The sequence below is a fragment of the Zophobas morio genome, unplaced genomic scaffold (genome assembly GCF_036711695.1).
Source record: "Zophobas morio isolate AGI-343-1 ecotype UQ-CSIRO unplaced genomic scaffold, CSIRO_AGI_Zmor_V1 ptg000058l, whole genome shotgun sequence".
NCBI lineage: Eukaryota > Metazoa > Arthropoda > Insecta > Coleoptera > Tenebrionidae > Zophobas > Zophobas morio.
The window spans coordinates 2,330,590-2,340,542 of NW_026972163.1; positions in this window are offsets into that span (position 1 = coordinate 2,330,590).

Genomic DNA, 9,953 nt, shown 5'->3' on the forward strand with positions numbered 1-9,953 from the left:
ACAATTTTCAGAGGAACGGTAGCCCAAGAACAACAACAAACTCTAACTTCCACCATTAACGATTACAAATATTTAACATAATCTCAAGATGTGACGCAAATATTTCGCCACATGATTGTTCGCTGGCCAGGATCTATCCATGATGAATTAAAACGGGATATGTACGACACTGGATATCTTTCTTCTTGGAGATAGTTGTTACACTTGCAAGAGATACATTCTCACATCTTTCATTAACTCTAGAAATCGAACTGAGGAAACATCACAAAGTTATCAGAAACACAATTGAAAGGTGGTACTGAGTTTTAAACTGGAGATTTCTAACATTGTCGATAGTAACCAATATGATGATCTGAATTTGATGAAGATGAGAACATCATGGTGACCTGGAAAACAAATTTACGATGGAAACTAATCTTGTAAATACGGTATTTTTTTAAAGTTTAATGAAGAAGTTTAAAAAGTATTAATAAATTTATATTTAAACTAAAATTAAAACCAAAAACAACCTATCTATTGATTAATTATAATTAATTATTTTTAATAAGTTTTTCTAATTCTGCCTTCCTAATTCCCAAATTTTATTTTTTTTCCTTCTGGAAAAGTCTTTGCTTATGCCGAATTTCTAAATTTACGAAAAATAATTTTCTTTCATCAATTTTCTTTTTTATACTTGAATCGCTTTTCTTTGATACTGGGATTTTCTTTCAACGGATTGGAATGGAGGAGTTAGGATTTTGGGATTCGCTGTTGTTAACATTTCCTGGAAAAAAATCTGTTGTAAAACCAAAAATTTTTTTGAAAATCAATCTCAATTTTATAAAAGATCATATCAAAAAGATGCATGACCATTTGTCCCAGTATACAAACTAAAATATTGTGCCCCATCATCAAAACTATTTTCTAAAGACTGGAGCTGACCCACCAACAACTCTCCCAAAATTGCGTCAGCTTCTGTTGGTAAAATTGGGCTGTAAATTCCACCTCCTGTTTTTTTTTTTTTGTCTTTATCTGTAATATTTCAAGTGTCATTTATACTCTATATACATATACAATATGGTAACCCATACTTTTTCTATTGTTTCCGGACACTGTAAAACTTCTTCAATTTTCATCTCTGCTTCACCTACGTCCTCGGCGGCTCCTTCACCTCTGTTATCAAGTTTATTTTCGAGAATACAAATATATGTTTTTTTCTAAAAACTATTAATTATGTTATAAGTACTAAAATATTGTACATTAAATTTGTAATTTACATTCTTTTCAGCCCGTTGCTTTTTTAAACTCTCTTCGCATTTTGATAAAAAGTCTTGAGCGACTGAGCATCCCTAGGCCCATCTGTAGTTACTGAATTAAATTCATTTTTTATTTGCCCCCAACAATTCATTTTTTCTTTAACCGAAACGGCTTATGTCTTCTTATTTTCAATTATATGAACGCAGTTTTTGTAGCTTTATTTAATAAAAGTGGAAGAGATTTAATAAAGGAATATAAGGCTTGTCCCAGAAAAAATTGTCGCGTATTAATTTTGCGCCAAATTTTTAAGAAAAGAGATTCTAAAAATTTTATTGGTTAGTTGTGTTCAAAAATAACTAAAGAACATGTAACAATCAACATATTAACATTAACTATGATTCATCCAGAAATTACGCACTTTTCTTTTCACTCCCTCCATTAAGCGTTGTACATCATCATCACTTAAGAGTTTTGATGTTTCTTTCCACTTTCGTTTAAAATCAGAAACTGATTTAGCATTTTTTTTATGTTTTAATAATTTCTGCTTCATTCTGGACCAGTATCTTTCAATGGGGCGCAAATGGGGACAATTGGGAGGATTCTCATTTTTTTCTATAAATTCAGTTTGTCTTCTTTTTAGCCAATCTGTAACATTTCTGGCATAATGACAAGTTGCCAAGTCGGGCCAAAATAGCACGGGCTTATTATGAAGTCTTAAAAAAGGCAACAATCGTTTTTGAAGGCACTCCTTTAGGTAAATTTCCCCATTTATTGATCCTGTTGAAAAATAAGGCACCCTGCGTTTGCCACACGAAGAAATGGCTTGCCACACGAGTACTTTTTTAGCGAATGTTTGAGTTTTTATTACTTTAAACTCATCGCTGATAGATTTCCTGTCTTTACCTGAATAGTAGTGATGACCGGGTAGCGATTTAAAATCCATCTTACAATATGTTTCATCGTCTAAAATGAAACAATAATTTTTTGACGTCATCCGTGAATAAAGTTTTCTCGCTCTTGACTTGGCGACGGTTTCTTGCTTGCAATTTCTGTTAGGGACTTTTGTTTTTTTAAAGGACTTTATAGAATGTTTGCTCTTAAGGCCAGTCCCCACGTTTTCTCAGCGGAATTTTCGCTCTATTTTCAAAATGTAATATCTCCGTTATTAACAGATCTATAGTTTTCAAATTTTAAATATATGTTGTCCATAACTTTCTTTATATAACGCAAGGGCAATTTTGTTAAAAACAGCTTGTGATCATATAATTTTTTTAGTGAAATTTTTGCATAACGTATTTTTAAAAATCAATATTTCAGTTATTTATGGAAATTTTGGAACGGGGTTGTCACCACTGTTTTCAGCTTGCAAAACTTGAGAAATTCTACGAGGTCGATTTTTGACTTTATTTGTTGGGACTGAGATATAGTAAAAATAAAAGTTAGCAACTTCCATGATATACGCTTTTTTTAACTGTGTATCGTTTCTAAAAAATAAAATCGACGATATGTCTCGTATGATTTCTGGAGTTTTGTAAGCTGAAAACAGTGTTGAAAACCGTGTTCTGAAATTTTATTTAATAATTGAGATATTGATTTTTAAAAATACGTTATGCAAAAATTTCACTAAAATTAAAAAAATAATATGATCACAAGCTGTTTTTAACAAAATTGCCCTTGCGTTATATAAAGAAAGTTATGGACAACATATATTTAAAATTTGAAAACTATAGATCTGTTAATAACGGAGATATTACATTTTGAAAATAGAGCGAAAATTCCGCTGAGAAAACGTGGGGACTGGCCTTAATTCTATGCACTGTTGATTTAGTAGTTCCAAATTTTTTAGCCAAATCTCTTACAGAAAGGTTCGGATTCCTTTTTAAGGCTGCTAACACATTTTTTTCAATTTTCTTGTTCACAAATCCCTGTTTCCGTCCACTTCCGCTCTTCCTTCGTGCGTTCCCCGTTTCATTATATCTTTTTAATGTTCTTTGGACAGTTCTTCTGGATGTTCTTAACTCTAAAGCTATTTTTTTTGTTGATATACCTCTGCATTGAACCCATTTGTACAATATTTCTTCACGTAACTGTTCTTGAGAAAACGACATCTTTGTTAAATGTGACATGACAGTTACAACTAATTGTTTTTATTTAATACACAGCCTCCTAAGTAAAATGGCATATTTCAAAACTTTTTTAACTGAACGGGGAAACTGCGGTAGAAGGAAATTTGTGCGTCAATTTTTTCGGGGACAAGCCTTATGTATAAATGGGATCGGGAAACCTCATTGTTTGAGATTCATTATAAAAATAACTTCAAAAACTTTTCAGTATAAAAAATGAATGCAAGACACTGTTTGCTAACTGTTTAATAATAATCAAATTCATTTGCTATTAACTAACCGCTATTAACCAATTTTACTAGAAACTTCGGTGTTTTTTTAACATACCTAAAAATTTACCGTTGAATTATTACTTGCGTTAATTCGGTTTTTTCGCGTCCGGTCGACCTTTTCTGTAATTTGGAACTGAGATAAGAAAAATATTACCAAAGGAAGATGAAGAAACTGCTGGAAAAAATGTTTTAAGAAGAAATTCATATACGGAAGGTGAAAGAGTAGAGAGACGAAGAGCACGCTAAAAAAATGAGTTTGCTGGATTTAGAAATTTTATTAAAAGAGCAACAATTGTTAGCATAATGTATGAAATTTTTGATAAATTTGTTAAATTAAGTTACTGACAGTTGTTGGCGATTCTTTCTGGGCAATAAAGTAGGGCGAAGTGCTCGTTTATTAGTAACCGCCTGATACGTCATCCGGTCATATTATTTTCCTTATTGCTATGCAGTTCACATTCCTCACAATCGTCATCTTGGTTTTCAAACCATTCTTCTGGAAACCAATCGTTCATTTCTAGAGTAATATTTTGTAACACGGCAGTGGCAACAATTATTGACATTACAGTATCTAATTTTAATTAAGTATAGGAGACCTACGCTTCCATACTCCAAAGACGTTCGATCACATTGCGCGTTCGAATTATTATCGACTCGTTATACACATTCTCTGGTTTTGCATGTACGTTTAATAATTTGGTCATTAAGTAGGGTTTTAGTTAGCCACTATAAGTAAAAACTGCCCATATAGCCCAGCTTCAATTTTTGTTTTTAATCTACTGTTATTAAAAATAGTTTGGTCATGTGCTAATCCCGGCCATCTAGCCGCTATATCGTTAAACTTCAAATTTGGATCACCAACGACTTGTACATTAATAGCAAAAAAATATTTTCAACATCTGTAGATAGTTAAAGTAACTTTTGTGCCAACTTTAAACTTGAAGTGCGATTATGAAACACTCTTTAGTTTAACTGAGATGGTTACTCATAAAAGAAAATAAGATTCGCATAATCAGATGTTACAATTTTTCGAAAAAGTTGAATTTTTTTTATTGTACTTTAGGGGCGAGGAAAGTTCTGTCGAAATAACCTTCGACCAATTTTTTTGTTAATGTTTTTTAAATTATGAGTTTTTTTCAAATGCCCGACTAAAGTGGGAGTGCTTTTTACGCGTGCAGGGAAAAGTTAACAGAAAAAGTTTGTCACTTTTGAATGCTATTTTTTTTTATATATATATAAATATTCTTTATGTCGACACTATTTAATTTAAGGCTCGCGTCTGGAGGCCAAATATCTGCCTGGTCAAAGAGAGAATAAAACAACCCGGGAGATGCTGCCTCCTGTTAGTGAATTGCTAAAATGTGAATAAATGCAGCACCGATCCGTAGAATTCTACATTTTACTGTACGGAAATAAGTTTTAGTACACAAGCCGCAGTGCCTGTCTAGCCATAATAATTGCAAACAAAACCCGGGTACCTGAATTTACCCTTGACCGTTCAAAACCGGAAAGATGTAAAACTCACTGATTCATTTTCCTATTTTGGCCACAGTTAATTCTTTCCAGTTATTTATTTTGTTTCCGTACTTAAATTGTTTTCGGTAAATATATTAAATATATGTAAATATTAAAGTACCTCCTACTGTCGGGGAATCATCTGTAGATATGTGATTTATTCCTATCAAGGATGTGTTGTTTGTCTGAATTACAGGAACATCATGTAAAGCAAAAATTGGTCGCGCCAAGGTACTATTTACGAACGGGAGGGATTTTCCACATTTGTAGGCTAAACTTGAAATAAGAGAATTAACAATATTTCCGGTATAAGTAAATATTTTTATTATTTTCCTACTATCTGCACTCTCGGACATGCCCATTCATTACAAATAGAATATTTTTGGCGGAAAATTTTTCTTAAACTTAATAATGTATAAGAGTTTGGTTTTGTTATTTACTTTATCGTTTGCAACAAAACAATAGTAATAAAAATAAAAATATATTTACCAAGTAAATAACAATAAATTGTTAAAATTATTAGCCGCAATCGTTTGAAAATGAATAATAGCGTGTCCTTGAAGCTATTAGCCACATAGCAAAATTTTTTACTTTCTTCAACGCAAATCATTAGTACGTTGTATGCAAGTAATTCTAAGCATTCAACGGTGGTTTTTTATGTAAGTACTAAAATATTCATGTTAATTATTTTGGCGGCTAACTGCATGGCAGAAGGCAGTTTATTTAAAAATTTGACTTTGCTTAAACTGTTTGTTAGTATATCGTTTTGTAAGGATTTAAATAATTAATTTTAAATTTTTAATAGAAGCAGCTGCTATTTTGTATGCATATTAACTTTGACTTGCACTTTTAATTTTACGTATATCATATGCTTGCGCATCGTAAACCTCATTTTTTTGTATAAGGTGTAAATATTTTTTGTTCACTACATATTTGTCATACTGTTTCGGAAAGATTTAATTTTAAATTTTAGCAGCGCCTAAATTAAGGAAAATTGAAGGCAGTACGACTCCGCAAGTACGACTGATAAATTTTTGTTGTGCACTTTTTCGAAATCACTGAGACAAGTGTTATTGTTAAGCAGGTACGTGACAGAGCGAAAATAGCACATCTGGGGTTTCTTGAGGTTCCAACTTGACAAAGAACATCATAAAAATTCCTCGATTCTTTTCGGTGAAGGGATGAACCGGGGTCAGTAGTAGTAGCTTACGCTCGGCAAGTAAAAATATTAATAATGTGAAAAAGTTACTGCACAAATTGCAATTTCCAGCTGCACAAATGCATTTTTGAACTGCACAAAATGTGTAGAAGTGCACATTAATTTAGGCACTGAATTTTAGGCTTGAACAACAGCTTGAACGTAATTTTAAATTCGGAAAAAAATTGTTACTCAAATGGACTCGAAAGCGTGTACAAGGGATAATTTCAGTCCGCAATACCAGTCCCACTTCCGGTGACAAACAAAAGTTGTTAAATTTATTGTAGGTGGTTGTTTACATCTGGCTGGTAGAAATGGTAGAGTCCTATTGTTTGAAATGCACGTAAAGTACCTTTTTTCGGCAAAACTCAGTTTTGGAACAGTTGCCAATGTTACTACCACTTTGTCAGTGTCTGCCTAAAACATAGTTTCGGTCGTCCACTTACAAATTATTTGCACTATATTTTTGTTGTTACACCTTATTTTATAATAATGGCTCGTGACAAATTTTATCTACGCAAAAAAAAAACAAAACGTGCAATTAGTACAAAAAATTGTACAAACAGTAAAAAAACACATAAGTTTATTGAATCCATAATTTCTGAAATTGTAGAAAATGTTGAAAAAAATAAACAATCAACTAAAGATTCAATATCATAGACTCAATAAACTCGGGTTTTAGCGACAGGCACCGGCGGTCGAAAATGCAGCAGCATCTGTTTGTAATAAACCTGTCGCAGTGTCGCAATCCCATTGTAGCAAATCTAACACCCCATGTAGTAAATTACCAATCTTTATCCGACAAAAGTATGACTAATTTATGATGCAAGACAACAAAATACTTAAATTTTGTCCTCAGTTCTACAGTGAAACTTCATGCTGTAATAAAACGTGAAAAAAAAAAAATCAGTTTCAGTTGTGTTTTATGAAAATTTTCGTATTTTCAAAACTATTTTAATTTTGTACTTGTGGTGCTTTTTTGGAATAATAAAATATATCTGACGTATGTTACAACTAATTTTTTAAGTAGAAAAAAAACTGGACTGGGAAATTATTATAGAATGAAAAAATATCGGAAAAACGGGAAAATTATTCGTCCTTTGACAGCTTCCGTTGCTTACGCTGCGTATTAAACGGTTAAAGTTACAGTTTAATTATATTTCTTCAGGTAATTATTGTATTTTATTTTTTTAATTCAATGTTTCAGGTAGAATGATTTTAATAAAACGTTAGCGCTAATCGCAATCTACTCATTCTTTACTCATTATACTCGTATTGTTAAATATTTTTATTTCGCTGTTCATTAGGGGTCCCACAGTGTTGTAGAACACAGGCCCGCAGTTTGATTGTTACGCCACTGGATGGATACGTTATTTTGTCACTTCTAAAAACCGAAATGGTATTCGGTAAAATCGGAAATGCGATATCAAAATTTTATTCCGATAAATCGCTGAGTAAAAACAGCTCCCCCTGGTGGACAAGGTCCACATTAAATTAAGTCTGCAACCAAACCAGAATCTAAGTAAACCTGTATTCTGCTACGGCATCATAGCGCGTTTAATGGCAATTTCTCGTTTCAACAGATTCTGTCTTTTCGAGAGTTATTTACCTCAGTCGTGAATTTTTTAGGATTATAAATGGTATCAAAAGAAAGCTGACACTTTTCCCCAGGGGACCTCCTATCTCAGAATGCAAATCACTTCAGCACTTCTTCAAAAAATGCATCAATGTACCGGTTAAATCTGGTGTAAAAATTGGTCAACTTTATAATTTTTTTTTGTAAAAACTGCGGACTAGATATGAATATAAATATGGAGGTCCCCTGGACTCAAGTTTGTTAATTCGAAATATAATTTTTTTAAAGCGATATATCCCGTATTTTTAAAATGCAACTCCGGAAACCACGACGATGTTTTCAATGTATTTAGTATAGGGCGAAACCGATCCAGACGCGAGCCTTAAGGGAAAGTGCTGACAGAAAACTGGCCACTATTGTAACGAATACGTTTACACCAAAGTAAATACCATTTCATTCATTTCAGGTATGATTAGGCGAGGCCACGGCGTGCTTTTACGTGTACTTGCAACACCGGATGCCCTTCGTCGCTATTTACGAGTACATCTTTCCCACAGATTTTTTAGCAAAATTTACAAGCACCTTTACAAACAATCCAAACAACTGGGTTGTTGAAACCCGTCTCGTAAACATTACGCTGGAAATACCCAATAAATCTTGTAAATCACCAGAGTTCGGTATTCTTTGAGCAAATGTTGAAAGTGTGGCCTTACCCAAAACTGAGGAGCAAAAAACGCAATAGATTTATGCGTCTTACGATGCCTATTGAACCGTTTGCGTCGTCAAAACACTGAAACCCAATACACGGACGTGTTTCTCTTAGAACCCGTCAACTTTTCACAACATTGGAAGCGTTGATTGAATAATCTTATAGTGATAACATTTCTGAGTAACAGCCGTATTTTAATTTACTGCAGATTTGCCCTTTGGTAAATTTTAACAAAGTATGTTGTAGAACACGTAAACTCTTTAAAATCGCCAGTTGCTGTTCGACTGACTCATAATAAGTACACGACGACCATCGTCATATTTCTGTTCTGTCAAGCACAGCTATCTGTCCAAACAGTTAAAGTTTGCAAATTAGCAGAATTTTCTTTAAAGGACGACCATTTATAAAAACAAAATACCATCTCATTTCCTTCTCTACCACCCCTAATCCCAAAGCATACACCATGCATTTTTACTTCCCGAGCGTAAGACAAGGAAGTATTGTAATCGAGTACGTCAACCAATTCTCTATTTTTACGTTTTCGCGACCTTTCATGACGTCTACAGTACGAAGAACTAGGTCTCCCGTTTCCATCTGTCTGTCTGTTGTCAAATTTTGTATTTTTATTAGGAATATCATGTAGATGGTAAAATGCTAACCACATTTGTCGAATTTCCACCAAAAATGTGATGACGTCACTTCAAAATTGTAGATAGTAAATGGGTTTTAAATAGTATAAAAAAACATAGTCCTACACATGTAGTTTATGACGCCGTGTTCTGGTTTTACCCAAAACGTCCAGATTTTTGGAAAGAAAATCAAAATTATAAAAGAACATTTTATAATTTAATTTTGCATCTGCAAAACCGAATGTTTTGAAATCTTGCAGTTGTATTAAAATATAAGCATGATAAATTTTTATTAAAAAATATCAAAATATATCTTAAATGTCCAAAATATGTTGAATCTACACTTGTGATTTATCTTTCTATTAATAGTTTTTGGATTTGCTTATACAGGGTGACTCCAAAAAATTAACGAATGACTGAACTTATTTTATTGATTTAATCAGGAACTACAAAACCGAATGCTTTGAAATCATGGAGATGTTTTAAAGTTGACATATGCATGGTAAATTGTTTATCAAAATGTATTTGCTCATATCATTTCAAATTTATGACGTCATCTCAAAGCTTTGCCGAATAAATCCTATCTAAAATGTGCAAAATATGATCAGTCTATACTTGTAACTTACCACTGCATTAATGAATCAGTCAGTTTATTTCATTGAATAATAAATCAAGAATTGCCAAACTGAAGACTT